The following is a 20,444-nucleotide window of genomic DNA, read 5'->3' on the forward strand; positions in this document are numbered from 1 at the left end:
CAAGGGTGATCCTGCCATCTGGAAATCTTCAAGCCTGTGACACCTGCAGAGGTCTTGCTGTGGTGATTACACTGCAGTTTCTAGGGACCAGGGAACCCCGTTAGCGGAGAGACAGCCTGTGGGCCCACCCATGTCCCTAACGTGGAAAATTCCTACTCCGTGGCCACTGGGAAATGAAGCCACGTGACCATTTAGCAATTACAACATGGGATTTCCAGGAGTAACTTCTGTTTCCCTAGACAACGGGTTTGAGTGCTATCAGAGGATCTCAAAGTTTAAATTTACACAAAAGACCTTAGATACGACCTGAGACATGAAACCCGAACTGAGAAAGCTGGAGGAAGGACAGTTCATTAAATGTGAAGATTTACAGCACATTGAATCACAGCCATGACCTATGTGTAAAAAGATCAAAACAAAAACTTTTTGTAGTGGTCAACCCGGGTTACAAAGAAAGGTCTCTAAATCAGTTACAGGCACAGCTTATTTTCTACCCCTCAAAATCATAGTGTTATTTTCCCCAAAAACAATTTTTTGGGAAGTATTTGCTTGTATAACCATGGAATACTGAAATTTCTAAAATTACTGTGATCTGTATACCTACACCAAGCTTTAAAATGCGTGCCGTAGTCCTTGAAGGTAAACGCGAGAACTATTGTACACACCAGCACACTATGAAGTGAATGTTTAAAGCACAGCAGTGTCAGTATCAGCAGTGTCACAGAACCCTGTACCTGTCCCTAACTCAGAGCTGTCATCACCCCGTCACGTCTCAGTCACGAAGAGTCACACTGCCTGCAGAATAGGGTGCAGCTGACATCCCTGTGGTGCCTGGCGTCTGCTTCCTACTGTGTGCTTTGACACCCCGTGTTCACACGCGTGTGAACCTGCTGCCCTACCTCACTGTTCCAGTTCAGGTCCAAGAATGTCCCAGAAGCTCAGGTGCGTGGAGGAGACATCGTCCTGTGTGAGGCGTGGCTCTGTGGCGGCAGCAGCCGGGCAGGGGGCCCTGTCCCCTCCGCTGCCGCCCTCTCCTCTGCTCCTGGCTGTCTCAGGGTGACCACCTTCCTCTGTCACAGCCTCTGGCGCCTTGCTAGTCTTCTGGAGCCAGTATGTGGAGGGGTGAAGACCCTAAGCCAATATGAAACGCTCCTCCTCCAGGCCGAGCGCTCCTCCTGCAAGCCATGTGGGCTAGGCTTTTTGTTCTGGAGATGACAAAATAGCAAAAGGAATATGATACTGATAAGATATATATACAGAGAGAATGACATTCAACAAATTTGGCGAAAGTGACTTGCTGAGTTGAAGCTTACACACACACAAACACACACACAGAGGCACACACCCCTACAGAAAAGATAAGTAACTGGAAACATGAATAACATATTCCTTCGATTAATACAAAGTCCTTAGCCCTTTAATCGATGTAAACACTAAATATAAGAATAATAAAGTAATAAGAATAAATTTGTCCTCAACCATTATAGTCACAGGTTTGCTAGGTTTGGTTTGGGGAGCTTGAAAAAAAAAAAAAAAAAAAAAAAAAAAAAGCAAATTTCTGCATCTCTCTCAAATTCGCATTCAGTGACATTGTGCTGATAGCTTGTAGCTGACCATAGCAGCAGTATTAACGCCATGAAATTCAGCACAGTACATCTTTTCCCCAGATGGGCACATGTTAAATACTTATGAGGAGACTACTGATTATATTGTTGTAGATTAATTATATATTCAATTTCAGCTGCATGTCTTGAGAACATTGCAGTGATCAAATACAGAATGTAAGAAGTTCATGAGAATAAGGTTTTTGGATGTGATTATTAAGTAATATTATTTTCATGTGAATCATCAACTTCAATTTACAAATTGCCTCCGTATAAAAGTGCATTTTATTGACATTTATCATTATATTGAGCAGAATATAAAAGTAACTGGTTCCAAGGTCAGTTCACCGGCAGTGGCGCTGCTAAATCCTTTAGAGAAAGGGAAATACGGGATAAACACCAGGTTTAAATTTTCTCTCTTCCCAGTACGTTATCTTACTTTCAAAACCCCAAAATAAAATGATATCAAGCTGGGAGCGGTGCTCTCGCTCATGAAGGAAGCAGGGACCCCACAGGGGGACTAACGACGCGGGTGGGACTTATGACCGCGCACACAGGGGCTGCGGAGGCGTAACTGGTGGCCTGGAGCCTTGTGCCACATGCATTGCTGAAGCTGAGGCCTTAACTTCTGCCTTCCCGGGTAGGACAGAGACACTGAGCCACAGGAGTCTGCAGTGAGGCCCCTGGGCTCCTCCCTCACGGAGAAGAGAAACAGATCCACACCTACCCCAACCCAGGCTGCAAACCACGTACCCACTTGGCGCTCAGAGGAGGATGCTGTGAAGCAGCTGCCTCCTGCAGCCCCGAAGACAGCCTGGGGACCCTGGTGCATCCAGGAACTTCGAAAGCAGTGCGCAACACACCACTGCCAGGCATGTGAGAGACAGGACAGGAGGACTGGCGGTACCGTGCTGCACACAAGATTTACACTGAAAAATCACACAATTACAGCATGAGATGTGTGTTCCTTACTCCTGATAGTTATATTTTTTTCCTGTATCTGACAGGAATTCCAGTAGTGTATGTCTCTGTGCTTTGTTTTGTGCTGCTCAACCTGGTTTCCTGAATCTTTGATTGCATGCTTTTCTCCACTTTGGAAAATTCTTCTCTGCTGTACTTATGTACCTCCACTCTATGTCTAACAATTGAAAAACAAAATAAAATAAAATAACAAATCATTTTCTGTTTGTAACCATAGTGACATTGACTTCTTAATTCAAGGAAAGGACAAGTTTAAGGCCAAGTGAGCATCTGTTTTCTGAAAAGCACCCAGCACGTGGGACTGAATATCCGTGCTTCCAACTAGAGGAAGCTGAGCAATGAGGTGAGCAGCCGTTTTATTTGTCACAATTTCTATGCGATCAGAAATGCGGCAGAAACACAGTGGAAGAAGTGTTTTAGAATATTGTTACTATGGGTCAGAATGTAACTTTATTACATTTCAATAGCACGTACATTCCCCATGTATAATCAACTATGTTTTATTAGAGTTGCTTTAAATATTTTTGAAATTTGAGTGCTCAAAGGCTTCAATATCACATTTTAATATTCATTCAAGATTTAGGTGGTTTTTCATTTGTTCATTTTGTTTTTGAAGGCTGGGCATGGAACCCAGGGTGCCACTCGTGATGGCTCTACCCCTGAAAGCAACCACAACAGTTCTAGGAGGTCTTCTCTCAGAACACAGGAGCATGTTGCATACAGGGATATTCTGTTATGCTGAATGTCACGACCTTCTCTGGAGTTGATCTCAAAGTGCAGGAGGAGCTGAGTCTGTCTGCATTTAGGACTGATGGTGCCAGCCTGGGTTCAGGTCCACAGCCTTAGCTGGGCACCGTGGGCATACATGTGACCTCACTCTCGAGGAGCCATAAGAGAGGCCTATGATTCAGCACCTGAGAGAACTTAAGTCCCCAAACTAAAACATCCTCCAAGAAGCTGGGAACACAGATCAGTGTGAAGACCCCGGGTTCATCCTCAGGACCTCCAAATAAATAAACAGATTCTCTTGTAAGTTAGGCTAGAAATGAAAAAGTTAAATTAAATGGCTATTATTTGATGCCTTTTCTCCCAAAAATAGAAATTAGAAACAAGGCTAAATAGGATGTGATTAGTAAAACAACTTTATATTTCCTTTTTATTCTTAACTCACACCTCATTCTTCGCCTCTCTTTTCCATAGAATGATTTTCATTGTTTTTATTCAAATTTTTTTAGTAAGTACAAATGTTTCCTCTCCATTACATAACTATTTCCACTGAGATTCAACAGTTTTACAGCTCTTTAAATTCTCATTTTTTTAAAATTATGTGATCTCAATGCACATTCTCATAGTTAAGCGAGTTTTCCAGGGTAAGATTTCCAACATGCAAGTATTATCAAGAAGAGCCCTGACGTTCCCTGCTTCTAATGCAGAAAATATAAATTCCAGTATAATTATAAAAACCTATATTTATTTGGGTTTTACAGGCTTGACATTGAAATATTTTATGAAAAATTAACGTGACTTTTCTTAGAAGAAATATAAAATAACAGAATACATCTTGGCAGACCTGTCATCTCTATTAACCCTACCTTTCAAAGCTGAATTCTAAGAAAAAAATCAGTGAAATGTGTACAGTCCTCAGGAAAACACATTTCGAAGGGTAGGGGAATATTTAAATGACAATCACATTGTGACTTAATATTTGCTTTCTATTTGAAGATATTTTTCTCATGTTAAAAAGTGTGTAAGAAAATTCATATTTATCCATTGGTCACATCTTTGATTTCTGCTCGCTTACCAGGAATAGAAAATAAGCACCATTGCCTAAGAAGGCAGGTGCAGTTGCAGAAACCTGGGTGGTAACCCACACACGCTCTGCCTGCAACGTGACTTACCACGTTTTCAACATGAAATGCTTCTAGAATTAATTTGAAAAATTGTTTTAAAATTATTGACATACACTGTGTTGCATAGGTTTCAATGTGTTACAGTTTGAATGCTGTACAGAGTCAGATCTGCCCAATAACTTAAATGCTTTCCTTAACATTTAGTTTTAAGCAGTAACTTCTGTGTGGCTTTTAGCCTAAAATTAGATTTGGCTCCAAGTTTTTCATAGCACCTGTTACAGGCTGTAGGGTTGGCCCAGCCGCCTGGGGTTCGGGTTTCCACTCTGATCCCCTTCCTGAGCTGCTTTCCTCTGCCCAGTGTCACTCGTTGGTTCCGCCTCCCACCGACCAACCGCTGTGTCTCCAGGACCTCGCGTGGCCCATCGCACACAAAGCCACAGTCACAAGTGGGAAGTGGGGGCGCCTGTGAGCGCAGAGGCTCACCTGGAAACATCTGTACCTCAACGCAGATCCTCTGGGTCCTCTGGAAGGACTGCAGCTTGATTTCTTGCATCAGAAAAACTACAGTAAGTTGTGTGCTGTTTCATGAGATGCTTTCACATATTTTAAAACATTTTAGTAGCTAAGAACTTTATAAAACCTTAAATTGTTTGTCAACAGAAAGAATTAAATATTGAACTTGTTTTTTAAAGAATTGACGGTTGAGGGGCTGGGGATTTAGCTCAGCGGCATAAGCACCTGCCTTGCAAGCAGGCAGTCGTGAGTTCGGTCCCCGGTACCGATAAAAACGAAAATGACAAAAAAAAAAAAAAGAATTGACGGTTGTTCATTTTGTACAAAATATTCTTTTGACATCCAATAAAGAGCTTAATTATCTTACTGATCATATGGGAAATGAACACAAGTAAAACTTTGCAAGTAGAGACACAAGTAACTTTACAATTAGATCAAATAACTGTTCTAGTGAGTTCTCAACTTAAAAGATGAACATGAAGACCAGTTTTTGTTTATCATGATCATAGAATTACCAATTTAAGCAGAAATAAAATCATGATATGAGTAATACTCTTACTAAATTTATAAAAACTTGTTCTTTATATAAAATTATTACATTATGTCCAACTCATAAAGATATTTCAATGACAAATACCTGCAGTGGAAGCATAAAAATGGCATTTATTACATTAATTGGCCTGATATATTGTAATATGAAACAGAATTGATGATATCTTTTATTTAGTTGAATTCAGTATCAGTACCTTAGTGTGTATAAATAGTATCTGATCAAATAAAAATAAAGTGGTCTAGTGATTGCTACTTCAACTTTAAGTAATTAGTAAATTAAATTTAATAAAGAAACATTAACAGGTAACTATGGTAGCCTTTGAGAAAAAGTTACATTTTCAACTGCACCAGTGATTTAAGAGCTGAAAAATGGAGAATGTAAATCTGTGTTCACACCAACTTTAGTTATAACAAAACTGATCAAAAAATGTGCTTCATTCAGGCTTCCTAAAACCTAACTTATGAAATTTTTCTTTGTGAAATGCTAGCTTTATGAACATTAGATTTTTCTAAGACCTCTGGATTTTGTTTGTGCTTCAATTTAAGGTTTTGAAAATTAGGACTTCATCTTAGTGTTCTAAGATTAGATTTGGTTGTTTGCTTGCTTTGCCCTACATTTTAAATCATTTTTCTGCATGATGAATGAGGGAATATTTTTAGAAATCAAAACATAAAAGTTTGTTTTTTAACAGCCTTAAATGTGAAAATATACATTAAGTGTTTTATGTAATTACACGTGTAGATTCAAAGTAAATAAGTTGAAATTTAATGAACCCACATTCAAACAAAGCATCTGATCTTGAGAAATACTGCATGAGACAGCATTCTTTTATCATGAATATTACTACACAAAAAAGCCAAAACAAAGCAATCCGTGTAGGGAAGATTTTTTTTTTTTTTTTTTTTTTTTTTTGTACTTGTATTACTTCAGTTCCCCTGGGAATGATTTCTCTACCAGTGATGGGTTCTCATTTTGTTTTATAGAGACCTATTTCCGCTTCCCAAAAGTTTCTATAGTGATGTTTGTTCATTAATGCTTTTAATGTTTCTTCTCACACTGATGCTCCAGCTTTTACTGTCTTACTCGCTCAGACTCTCACAGCTTGGCATGTACCTCAGTCATAAAATTTGAGATTTTGTCCGAACCTCAGTGACATAGAAGGTGGCATCTTTCTATAGGGGCAGTGGGGTAAACAGGGTTTGTCCAATGCTCCAATTCAGGATGGTGCAAGATAAATCGACTTGTTAGGAGAGAAAACTGAGTGATACAGCATATAAATAAATGGACCAGAGGGTTCCACATCTCTATTTAAAGTGAGAATCCTTCTGAGCATTCACAGTATGCCGCTAGCGAATGTCCATAAATAATTACAGATTCCCCACAGAATAATTAACTTTTATGTCTTTTATTAGAGTGTGACAATAGAGACCTGCAACTACTCATGAACAATGAAGCATGGAAAACATAAAATACCAGCTACACTAATTGTAAACATGCCACTTATTCAAATCAAATGATAATAATAGAAATTCAACCTAGTAGGAAATCCTTGCCCAATTTGTCTTTTGTGCTTGCAAATCCAGCTTGTTCAGGTAACTGAGGCTATTTAAGAAGAGCTGCATTAGTGCGGAAGGGCTGAGGGGTAAATAGTGCAGACCTGAAGCACTAGGAAGAGAGGGATTAAGGAGGTGAGAGTGCTGAGGAGAAAGGGAAATTAGTCCTCACTGGGCAGAATGTTTCTGTTCAGACGGCTGTGCATTTTCTGCCCCCAACCCTAATTCTTAACAGAGTTAAACAATCAATTTCAATACGTCTTTCACGTATATCCTTAAAGCCAAACCTAGCTTTTGTCCATCTATAGTCACTGTGTTTGTCTGCTTTCCAGTTGCTTGGTACAGTACCCAGAACTCAGGAATTAAGGGAAGAGAGGTTAAACTTGCCTCAGGATTGCAGAGCCCTCAGCCCATGGTCAGGGGCTCCAGGCAGGAACATCATGGAGGAAGGCCTTGTCAAAGCTGCTAAGTTCGTGGATCTGAGAAGCAGAACAGAGGAACAGAGTCAGAGATCAGAGGGTGAGACAAGACCTGAACCCCAAAACTGTCCATGACTGACCAGACACCATTAGAAGTGTGGCTCATCAGTTCCCATAAATCCCAAGGCCAACTGAGCTGTCCACACTCCACCGCGGTTGCAATGGTCACAAGACCTTGTGCCCAACAAGTGCCCCATTCAGAGTTTCTTCTTACAGCACCACCCAGGAGATGCAGACTTGTAAGCTTGCTGCGCTTCTGAGCTGTGCACCCTCGCTGCAGAGCAGTCTGCCCGGCTCTGCTGTTGAACATCGAGGCAACCACGTCACAGTGGAAGATGTGCCTCTGTCCACACCTGTGTGAGTACACAGAGCGCGCGGGCAAAGGTGGGGCCGCGGCACAGAGCATGCCCCAGACTGCAGCCTGCAGGATGGGAGTTGTTCCCTGGAGCGGGGGGAGACCTTGAAGGCCCGGGACCCTGTTCTGCACTGCTGTGAGCTCTATATACCCGCTTGGGCTGCGGTAGACTCGTCAAGCCTCTTCCCTCAGTAGTAAATGGCACTTCGGTAACTCAGTCATGAACCAGGAGCTCACAGGTTTCTTTTCCTTTTTTTTTTTTTTTTTTTTTTTTTTTTTTTTAACTGTGTGTGGGGATTTGTGGGGGGTTTGAACCCAGGGCTTTCCTCAACCTCAATTTTTAGTTTTTAGCTAGGCTCCAAGTCTCACTGGGTAACAGGCTGGGCTCAAGCTCCAGTTCTCCTGCCCAGGTTGAGTGCTGCGGTCACATCCATGCAGGGACTCTCTGTGGGTGGGGTGGGGAGCGCTGGACCTCGCCCTGCCTGAAGCCCTCGCTAGCCGAGGTCTGCAGCCGCGTAAGGTGCTGCTGAGACATGCACGGTTTCTGCGTTTTACAGTTTCCTCTGTGTAATAGCAAGAGTTAGAAAGAAAAAGAAGTAGACACATCTACAGGGAAATTTAACATCATTTCCTCAGGAATTTATACAATATGTAAACAAGAAATTGATGAAAGATTTAATGCCACCATCGACTGACCACACCTGACTACATCTGCAAATCTTTGGCCTCACAGAACTCACATTCTTTTTAGCTGGAGTTGATAAAGCATCCTGAGGTCACCAATGTATTTCACTCTAGAATGAGAAGAATCAGGGTTTCGTCGAAGGGAGATTATTTGCAAAAATAATCTATAGAATTTCTAGGACTGTAAATATTTCATATGCTTTATAGTATGTAAATTATAAGTGAGTGCATTTGGAAGAAAAAAGGTGGAAACTTTGCTGGATGAGCCAGAAAGTCACAGCCGCAGCGCTTTTCTCAGCAGCCAGGAAGTAAGTAAGATCTGAGCACCCATGGGACAGACCCTGCCTTGCCACAATTCCACTTTGCTAAATCTACACCATATTCAGATTTAACTTGCAGGGTAAACACAATGCACAGATTCCTGGGTTTGAGGTAGCTTAAATATTTCAAGGAAAAAGAACTATGGTAACTACTATTAAACCAGGTTATTTGGTGGTGAAGCACTAGGTTACTGGAACAGTCATGCTTTGACCTGTATTGTTATGTTGTTATGTCCTCTTTTATCTCAATCTCTCCCTTATTTATTAAAAAAATTATTTAGTTTTTTTATGATTTTTTAATTAAGGGGAAAAATCAAAAAAATTAGCAGGATATATTATAGTAACTTTTTTGATTTCCTATTAACTTGATTTGAAGTCTTGAAATACTCCCACTATCATGTTTTGACTGATTAGACTCTGTTCTGTTCTGTATGATAGTATCAAGTTTGAGGGTATAGGCAACTACTTTGAAGGCAATAAGATTCACTAAGATGCCCATTCTGGTTTGACTATTATCTTCTTTGGAATCCCTGTAATGTTTACAAGGTTTAGGTTTTATTGGTCTTGTTCTCTATTGTTTTGTTCAACTTTATAATATCTAATGAGATAGACAATTCTTTTAAGGAAGCAAGAGGCATTATGGTAACCATTGTTGGTAACCTTGTACTTGTTTTTACATCATGTGCTATATCTATCCTTGGTTTTGACTGACAGCTTTGTTTTGCCATATTTGACTTTATTCTCTTCCAAAAAAAAAAAAAAAAAAGAATTAGAACTAAGGAGTAATAAAACCCAAAATGTGTAACTTTTCTTGTAAAAAAGAGAGGGGAAAAAAAGTGCTCTAAAGGATACAACTGCAAGTGTGTTTAGATGTGTTAAACAGATGACCATATTAATGTTTTTGGTTGGATCACTGAACACAACTGTTTGTAGTCTCACTGAATGTCCACTTTGTATGCTTTGATACTGTGACTTGAGCAACTATCTCTAAGATGATAATGTGTAATCTATTAACTGGTGATTTCTTACTGTTATTTTTTTTTAATGTAGTTCTGTATTACTTGTACGCTTACACCACTTTGTTTTGTTTTGTTTTTTCTCTTTTTCCTTTTAAATAAAAGAAAAAAAAATTAAAAAAAAGAAAGTTCAATTTTTCTCTCCCAGGGTTGCTGAAAAATACTATGAGAAGGAGGAGACCCACAGCTCTGCAGTGCTGGTCACATTTCAGTGCGTGAGACTCCAGAGTTTCCTCACTCCCAGTGTGATCTTCCCATGTCCTTTGGAGTTCAGCTGACTCATATGTGAAAAGAACTGGGTAGAATAAATGTCAGACATGCTTCCTGTAGTTCATAACCTTGCATAGCTCTGTACTTTCCATTTAAGAAAGCATTTCAATTATAATTTTAAAATGAACAACTGTCAACGAGGCGTGGTGGTACAACCTCTAACCCCAGCACTCCAAGAGACTGAGGCAGGAAGATCATGCGTTCAAACCCAGCCTGAGCAATTTGGTGGTTTAGCAGCTGCCTGACTCAAAATAATACAAAACAAAAGGCACTAGGAACATAGTTGATTGCACATGCTCAGGGTTGAGTTCTCAGTGCAGCTAAGAGCAAAATAAAAAACCCAACCAAATTAAAACAAAATCACAGAAAACACTGGTATGTGTTATGTTTGAAGCCAATTTCTACTGTTTATCATTGAAACCATACTGGACCTCATGTTGCCTAAGTGCTCTGCACAGATTTGATCACTGATCATGGCAAAAGGATTAAAGTGGAACAAAAGCTATGTAGTGAGTGAAATGCATTTGCCTAGCACTCAGTAGAGAAGACAATGTTTCCTAATTGAGCAAATTATAAATTTTTCCATTTCAGTAATCCTCCTGAGTGGGTTTGGATAAAGGGTTTTGTGACTGAATTCTAAACAATAAACTGAGTTTAAAAATAGAATGCATGATTCAAATTAGCTTTTTAAAAAATTACGCACCATCTAGAACAGGTCAGCAAAACAATCAGGAAACAGATCAGCATGTGGAGTGGGGGACGCCCTGTTTGTCTACAGGAAGGACCAGGCAGGGGTCCAGGGTCTCTGGGGTATTTTACATCTTTTGATTCTGTGCATGGTTATAGCTCAGGTTCCACCTGTCAAAGCTCTTAGAAGAAGCTCCAAAAAGGGAAGACTTCATCATCCATAGAAAATCATGATAAACTTAATTCAGAAAATTAACATGTAAATGACGACTTGTTGTCATCAATCACAGCAGTGTTTCAAATGTGCTTTACCTAATTATTTAACCTTTTTTCTCATTTGTCAAAGTACTTTAACTTCTATATGATTCCAAAGTATTTTTGTTATTAAGATCTTAAATTTATTACAGAGAATAAGTCTTTGTTTCATCTGTTTTTTATATTCAGCCTCTGTTAATAATCAGTTTTTATTTTAAGGATTTTTATTTTCTTTTGTTCATTTCCATGAATTTTATGTCTACATAGTCAGGGTTGTTAATTACCTCATTAGAATTTGTATTTTTTTAAAATTTAACTGCTACACCAGCCAGTTAGATGCATTAACACAAGAAATTACAATGGGAGACTTTTTCAGATGTTTGAAATAAATCTAGGGCTGGGGTGCAGCCCAGCAGTGGAGCTCTTGCCTTGCATGTACAGAGCCCTGAGTTTGATTCCCAGTACCACACAGAAGCACAAATAAGTAAATACAATAAAACAAACACAGCTCAGTGCACTCTGATGCCTCTCAAGGTACCTGTTTATATGCAAAAAATAAAAGCTTTTGTGTAATCATATTTTAATTGCATTAATGTTTTTATAAGTAAATAGTCTGAAGTAGGCCTTCCTTTCTACAAGTATACTTAACTTTAATTTCTGAAAACAATGCATGATGCTTAGTCTGGGGAAAAATCCAGAATAAAATAAGGCCTTTGCAGGGGCCGAGGAGTTCAGGAGGTCCACAGGGAGGCCCTGGCAGAGCACTCAAAGGGGCCCAGTGCTGTCCTGGGGCTCCTCACAGGGGATCCCAGAAGGAGACTGCAGGGACTGGTGGGGACCTGAAGACAGAGCTGGGCAGCCAGGAAAAGGGGAGCCCAAGACCCCGGGGACTAGTAAGCAAAGGGGCTCTGCTGACTCCAATTTCAGTCCAGCCACAGGAAGATTTCAGTCCAGCCACAGGAACTGCAGACTTCTGGCCCCAGACTTCAAGACCAGATAGCTTTGTCCTTGAAGTCCACTACATTTGTGGTAATTTATTGGAGCAGCCTTAGGGTTCCCCACTTTCCATTTGGGTAACATTAGTTGTGTTCAGTTTACACAGAGACTGCAGATCAGGTCCCCCTGCGCCCCACCTTAGACTCCCAGGTCATCTCTATTCCTGTGACTTTTAGAATCCTTTAAAAAGGTGTATGCTTTGGGGCTAATCTAGAGGTTTCTCCTGTCCTTTTTCTCTGAGTCAGTTACTCTGCTCACAAAGAATATAAGTATGAACACTCTCTGGAATTATTTTAGTGTGATGTTTTGATTTATTCCGATTTTTAAAACTTTTGCCTTTTCTTTTTACATGGTTAATGAAGGTTTATCATTACTATCTTTATTTTTCTTAACACTTTAGATGACAAGCACTTTCAGTGATTGCCATGTGAACACGTTGTCTTGGAAGACCGCAAAGTGGTAGGCAGCAGTAAATCAACCTCGGAAACGTTTCAAAAAGAAAAAGGAATGAGGATGGGAATCAGGGGAAATGGAGGACAGAGAAAGGGAAAAAAATGCAAGATAATTATATCACTACTGTCTCTTAGCTCATCGGAACGAAAGATTTGTGCTAATACCATTTGGAGAATTTTTATGCCTGTATCTTGAACTCTGAGTTGCTACTTTAAAGACAACGATGCACAATGTGTTAACTATTGTTATTCTCCTATTACTTTGTTAAGAAATTTTGTCTTAATTTTGTTCATAAAAAAAGCAATAAATAATGAACTCAACAATTTCAATAAGTCAATTAAATTAAATAATCTAGCACTATAAACAGTTAACAGAAGAGGATATAATGAAATTAGCAACTGGAAATACAAACCCAAAACAGTAATGAACTCATACCTCTCAGTAATAACTCTCAATGTGAATGGCTGTTTCCCAAATGAAAGACACATTGAATGGATCAAGAAAAAAATACAGCAGTATGTAGTATATAAGAAATACATTTAATTTAGTTGAAAAAGATATAGATTAAAAACCAAAGAATGGAAGACATATTCCACCCAAGGAGAACCTGGGAAAGAGAAGCAGTTACATCCTAAATTCCAAAAAAAATTGATTTCAAGCTAAGGCCGATCTGAAAAGACAAAGGAGTTCATCACATATTTGTTAAGGGAACAATTCAACAGGAAGAGATAATAACTACAAACATGCACAGCAAACACTGGTGTATCCAACTTCATAAAACAAGCAGTAGCTGATGTGAAAATTCAGGTAAACACTAATAACCCACTGTCACAACAGATAAACTGCAAAAAAAGTCAACAAAGTTATATTCAGATTTAAGCAGCGCTGCAAACAGACATCTACTCTGTAGATAGAGGTATCTACAGAATATTCCATACAACAGCAACAGAATACATTTTATCTGAGCAGCACAAGGGACTGTTTCTAGAATAGATCACATACTAGTTCAAAAGGTATGCTTAAGTAAATGCAAAAGAATCAAAATTATTTCATGCATAGTAGAAGACCATTCTGCAATGAGAATAGAAACCAACCACAAAAAGATCAACCACTTACAGCACTATATAAGTACATGGAAATTAAATGATAACTTTTCAATAGCAATTGCAGAACCAATCCTTTATACAGAGAACTCCAAATACTGCACCAAAAGACTCCTAGAACTAACATTCAAACTTAATAGTAGAACAGGATCCAAAATCAACACTTGAAAATAGTAGTGTTCCTGTACACCAACAGCAAACTCACCAACATGGAAATTAAGGAAAAAATACCCTTCACATTAGCATAAAAAATAAAATACTTAGAAATTAGCCTAAGAAAGTGAAACACCCCTACAATGAAAATTACAGCACTCTGAAAATGAAGATTGAAGGAGATATCACAACATGGAATAATAGCCTCTGTTCCTGGGCAGACAGAACTAATATAGCTGACATGGTGACACTTCCATGTCTGTTAAGTAGATTTAGTGCAATCAAAATCAAAACACCAATAACTTTCCTTACCAGATTATAGAAAGCAAGCTGGAAATTCATATGGAGCCAAAAGAAACCTGGACTAACAAAAATAATTCTGGGCAAGCATAGGTTATCATAATACTAGACTTTATACTATAAGGCTACAGTGATTAAAAAGAACATGATATTGACCAGAAACTGGACTCATGAGTGTCTGGGATAGAAGATACAGAAACAACTCTAGAAATGCTGAGATATGATGTCATTGACACAGGGGCCCCATTCTTTGGCTAACAGAAATGTAGGTGGTTCTCTAACAAACACTGCTGGAAAAAATAGACATCCCCAGGTCAAGGATTAAACATAATCTTTATCCCTCATCATGCACTGAACTGAAATAAAAGTGAATCAAAGATCTTAACAAGAGAACAAAAACAATCTGACAGAAGAACAAATACATTAAGCTTTCAAAGACACAGGTATAGGGAAAGACTTTCTGAGCACAACTATGATTATTACACAGGGAATACTACAAAGAATCAACAAATGGGATCAATCCATTTAAAAGCTTCTGCACAACCTAAAAACCATGGAAAGTATAAAGGGTCCACTTACCGAATAGGGAAACATTTTGCCAACTACTCCAGAGATAAAAGACTAGTGTCTAGTATATAAAAATTTGAAAAATTAGCCTGTCCCATTAAAGGGCCCACTGTTTTAAAAATGGGCATCTGAAAGAGGTACTTCTCAGTAGATGAAATACAAATAGCCAATAAATATGTTAAAAAGATATTCATTGTCCCTGGATGTTTGAGAAATACAGATTAAAAAGAACACTGAGATTCTCAGTCCAGAAAAATGTTTGCCACCAGAATTTAACCAATAACAAATATTTTCAAGGATGTGTAGATAATGTGTCACTTTTCAGTTGCTGATGGGACTGTAAAATCATAATTCCACTATGAATATCAGCATTTTCCTAAAAAGTAAAAATAATAATTCCATTTTACACAGCTATTTTGCTTCTAATTAGCTTCCCAAAAGAGGTACAGATGCGTATCACATTGACTTATGCTTATCCATATTTATAGAAAAATAATTCATAATGGCTAAATCTTAGAAACAACCTATATGTCCATGAAAAGATGACAAATTAAGAAAATGTGGGGGATGGAGGTTTAGCTCAGCAGTGTAAGTGCCTGCTTGGCAAGTACAAGGTCATGAGTTCGATCACTGGTTCCGCCAAAAAAATAAATAAATAAATAAATAAACTTGACAGCTGAATAATACTGCATTGTATAAAAACACCACATCTTTTTAACCCACTCTGCAGTTGATGGGCATTTTGGTTGTTTCCAAGTTTTAGCTACAAATTGTGCTGCTATAAACATGGGTTCACATATTTCACTGTGACATGACCTTTTCAACTTTTCTGGGAAAATATGTAGGAGGAGAATAGCTGGATTGAATGGAACGTCCAATCCTAGTTTTTTGAGGAATCTCCATACTGATTTCCACAGTGGCTGCACCAGTCTGCTCTCCTGCCAACAGTGGAGAGGATCCTCCTAAGTCAAATACTTAAGACCCACATTTGTAAATATCACCTCCTGTCTCTAGCATAAAAAATAAAATAAAAACTGAAAGAGTAATAAGATCCAAAATGTATAATGGAAGTTGTGAAAGTGAAAGGGAGGGAAAGTGCTCTAAAGGATACAGCTATTTGTATGTTTAAGTGTGTAAGATAAATGACCGTACTACTATGTTTTCATGAGATCATTGAACAGAACGGTTTGCACTGTGAATGTCTGAATATCTGTCCATCTTGGATTCTTTGATTTTGTAACTTGAACAACTATTTCTATGAGGATAATAAATAACTCATTAACTAGTAATTTCTTAGTGCTAATATTTTTCTTTGAAACTATGTATTACCTTTACCTATTATTCTGTTTTGTCTTTTTTTCTTTTTTCTTTAAATAAGATAAATAAATAAATGAGTCATTTGTAGGAAAATGAATTCACCTTGAGCTCCAAATGCTCAGTGAAAGAAAAGACACACTTGCTAAAATTTCATGTGGCTTCTCTGATAATGAAAAATTAAAAAAAAAATATGAACCATGAAATAATAGGCAGAAGATAGGGTAAAAGGCAGAAAAATGTAATCCAACATGTATCTAAAAGTGGACTTTAATGCAGTTCTCTTACGTTTCATATTTGTTTGACCTTACGTTTCATATTTGTTGTTGCAGCTTTTCATTTGTATATATGATAGTTCAATATTGAAGACCTTATAAGATAAACAAATGAATTGCATGCTGTAAAAATAAAAGAGATTGGAGGGAAGGAGGAAAAAGAATTGGAATGTTAGTGGGCATGTTCCAAATGCCCAAGGAAACGCAAACGTACTAATAAAAGCCGAATATATAACACATTAAAGCTCACATCTAACAAAATTACTCACATTCTGTACAAAAGTGTGCTTAAAAGTTTTTATATCCAATCTCTTTTTGATTCATACTGTATGAATCTATTATTTTTATTCATTATCAATCAATTAAATTTAAAAAAATATGGTGTCTGTCCTGCATCAATTTAGGTTTAAAACTGTCTTTGACCTTTCTTCCTTGTAAAATCTTTTATTTAAACTACCGTATCTTTTGTGAGAAGATGCTGTTCTACAGCTGTATCTTCCTGTAATTTCTTTATAACAATGTATTCCTGTTAGATTCTTTCACATTTATTTAGAAGACAACAAATGTCTTTTACTCAGAGACTACTCTGAAATAAACACATAAATATGTGTTAAAACTTCCCTTCCCCTAACAGTTACTTTAATGTTTACCACCATTGCTGATGACGACTATTTTGAAAAGGATTTTTGGCAGACATTAGTTTTTAAATGGATTTTATGAATTTGTGTGACATTTTATCTATATATCTGTCAATGTAAGTGTTTGATTGTTTTCTATTTTAACTCGAGAAATTATTTTATCTTCTAATACTGATGCTACCATTGTTTAATGTCTTGGAAGTTTTAGACCGAGTGTTTTATTTCCGTCTCACACTTTCCTCATTGCACTGGCTTTATTACATATTTGTATTACCGAGTTTCAGTTACATTATCATCACTGCAGGACATATTTCAAGGCTGAGTGTTCTCCTTATTTTTTGGTGTCACTTTTCATCTTAATCCTGAATTCCTTTCCCTAGTTCACATGACCCTTTTAAAAACAGATCCTCAGTATTTTCTTAAATCAGCTTAATGATTACTGCCAACTCTGGTTTTCGTGAGTCTGGAAAGTTCCACGCTACAGATGAATGGCTGCGGCCTGTGCAGCCCCGCGGGTCAGCTGCTCTGAATCGCACCCCCCCCCCCCCCCCCCGCGCAGCACCCTGGGTCTCCAGCCTGACTCCTCCACCGCTGTACCGCAGGGGAATCTGGAGGGCGGAGGAGCCCTCCACCTGCCCGCGGTGCGTCTGTGTCCCGGGCTGGGAGAAAAATATTCATTGCTTTTGTTAGAGGCTCTTCAGCATTTCCATATTATTTATGAGATGCACATTAAGTCTTTAATTCTATTTTGATAATAATACCTTATAATTTAAATTGTTTTTTCTTTAATGTGCTCTGCATATTGGACAATAGTAGAATATTCAGAAAATACATTCTTTAGCACCAAGTCTGCAATGCGCCTTACAACTCCAATGTTTGTATCGTAAGTATAAAAGTTTTTTCTCTTTAGTAAGGTAATAGGAACAATTAAGCACACCCTGTAGGCTCTCCAGAAATTATTTATTGCCCAATTTAGCAACATAAGTTGCAAAATGGCATAATTAGAACATTTTCAAAGAGCTTTCGAGAGCATGTGGAATTCTCTTACTGAAGGGTAAGTTGTGCGCAGAGACTACTTCTGCTTTGAGCTTTTCTCAGGTCGCCTGTGGACGCAGACGAGAAAAAATGCACAGATCGCAGAGCCTGCTTTGCCAATTAGGTAGATTCCTAAAAGAGATTCAGGTCTTGGATATGAACAGAAACCATGCAAATTTAATTAACCTAACAGTAATTAGGTAATCACTGATGTCATTTTCTTGTGTGTAGTAGTGAAAGTTGAACCTATCACGTCATTAATCAAATATGAAACTGCTAACTATGTACAGCTTTAAGAAAGATAATTCAGTGTTTAAAAGAAAACACAGTTATATGTGCATAAACATGCAAATAAGTTATGGTATTTATCATCTGAAATGTCCTTTGACACTTTCTGTCTTTGCACCTCCACACATTTGTGTGATCTCTGTGCTTTGAGTGTGATCTGGGTCTAGCATCTCTGCCAGTGACTGTGAACTTGAAATCAGATTACAGAAAGATCCTCCCTCCTCTCCCCCCCCCCCGCCCCCCTTCTCTCCCTCTTTTTCCTTCTTTCTGTAAGAACAAGCAGAACCGACCCACGGTTCAAGAAGCCTTCCAGCAGCCCTGGTGAGCTAACAGGCTGATGACTGAGTGTGCAAGTCATGTGACCTAGATCGGCCCCTGGTTTGTACCTTGATTATAGCCTTGTGAAAGTGTCCAATTTATAGGCATTCAACTACACTGTGCTCACTTTACTGACACATGGAATCTGTTTTAGGACACAAAAGTATTGGGGTAGCTTTTTGAGGCAATAATGATTAATGAAAATCTGAAAAAAATACCAATCAACCTTTGATCTGTTATAGTTTTGTTCTTATGTATGTTATTTTAAATAAGTCTACGTTTGCTTCTCCAAACTTCCCAAACACCTCTCACAACCAAGTTCCACAGTCTTCTCAGCCACATGGTTAGGTAGAGACAGGGAAAAGATGCCACTTCTCTGACACAAAGTCCGTCTAAGTCACTTTTCCCAGCTGATCCCTGTTTATCAGCGTCTGCAGCTTAAAGGAGAAGAACTGCACATGGGCATATGATGCCAGACCTTTTGGCCAGCTTCATAAGGATGTGGTATGGGAGATGTAACTGGTGCTCAAGCCAGAGCACACAGGAAGCAGAGGGAGCTGGGGAGGCAGTGAGGAGTGAGGTGCTCCCCTCCAGGTCACTCCTCTAGTGTCCTACCTCCCCTGACTGGTTCCATCTCCAAGCAGCACAATCAGTCATGAACTCAAAAAAGGGGTTAAATTCTCTGATAAGTACAGGGCTTCCCCGAACCAGTCACTAACATACAGAGAAATTTTGAGGAACATTTTAGATCTAAATAATAACAGTGACTACAGTGTCACAGCAGTTAGGACTTCCTTTCTTGGTGTAATCATCTTTTGAGACTTAGACTTTCAGTGAGGATGTGTGCGCATGCAAAACTTTTGTCAGTGTTTATCAGAAAGAGCTGCTTTGATTTGAAATTCTTAGAACAATTGAAGTGGATGTGTTTTCAAGTGCAAAGGAAGAGCCTGTCAAATTCAATAAGGATGAGAGGACCCAGGAGCATTGAGGCCTTGGTGCACTTGACTGGTGGGCCATAAGAGGCCTGCAGCTCTGCAACTGGCTGATCCATGGATTTGCATTGCAAAGCAACTGAGTGAAAAGCTCTCTGAAGTCAACAAGCATCTAAGGGATTAAATTAGACTGCAAGGAAAGAATTTCATAGCCAGGTTATGCTATAATTTTAATAAAATATGTAGCAATATGAAAATAATTTAGAAGATATAAGAAATTTGAACATAGAAACATGTTTTTATTTACTAATGCTACTTGTTATTTATCAAGTAATTAATGTAATAAAATTAAATTTAAAAAGTAAGAACCCTAAAATGGTACATTCACAGTTTTAAAAAGTAGTTACATCATTTATTTGGAAAATAGAAGGAGAGTGTACATATTTCAGACCGTACAGTATGCAGCTCATCTATAATGTTTTGCTTTTGTACTAGTTAGAATCAGTCAAATTCTAGTTGGGCCAATTCAACACAGATCACAACAGTACTTTTTAATTAAATCCAGTTGATAAAAGCTTTATTGGATTTCTTACTGTACTTACGTATCCTACTATCATACCCTTTAAATTCAGAAGCTTTTTTATCCTTCGCAGTCTTCGGGAATATAGGAAGTGTGTATTTTTCTGAGCATTTCCTTACTAATTTCCACAGATCCCTGCATGAAAAGCATAAAGAAGGGGAACTGAATGAAAGCTAGGAAGCATCCAGCACACTAAAACCTGGCACACAATTCAGGGAAAATGTCCCAGGCAAAGCTGAAAGGCAGCATGAGAGTCTAGGGCAACAATGACACAAAAATCACTGAAGATGCTACTGTCGTAATACTCCTAGCTCCACCTAAATAAATATAATCTTTTTTCAGATTTAAATTCTCCCAAGGAAGTCCATTTCT

General features: G+C 38.5%; 1 long non-coding RNA gene across 1 annotated transcript; it reads left to right on the forward strand.

Annotated features, from left to right (window-relative positions):
• Positions 1–4,807: 4,807 nt before the first annotated feature.
• On the forward strand, positions 4,808–12,892 carry LOC106029153 (uncharacterized). Its single transcript, XR_001202827.2, has 4 exons — positions 4,808–5,001; positions 7,387–7,573; positions 7,750–7,890; positions 12,517–12,892. It is a non-coding gene; the product is annotated as an uncharacterized LOC106029153 (long non-coding RNA).
• The last annotated feature ends 7,552 nt before the right edge of the window (positions 12,893–20,444 follow it).

The sequence above is a fragment of the Cavia porcellus genome, unplaced genomic scaffold (genome assembly GCF_034190915.1).
Source record: "Cavia porcellus strain 051 isolate PalLab524CR breed Dunkin Hartley unplaced genomic scaffold, mCavPor4.1 scaffold_14, whole genome shotgun sequence".
NCBI lineage: Eukaryota > Metazoa > Chordata > Mammalia > Rodentia > Caviidae > Cavia > Cavia porcellus.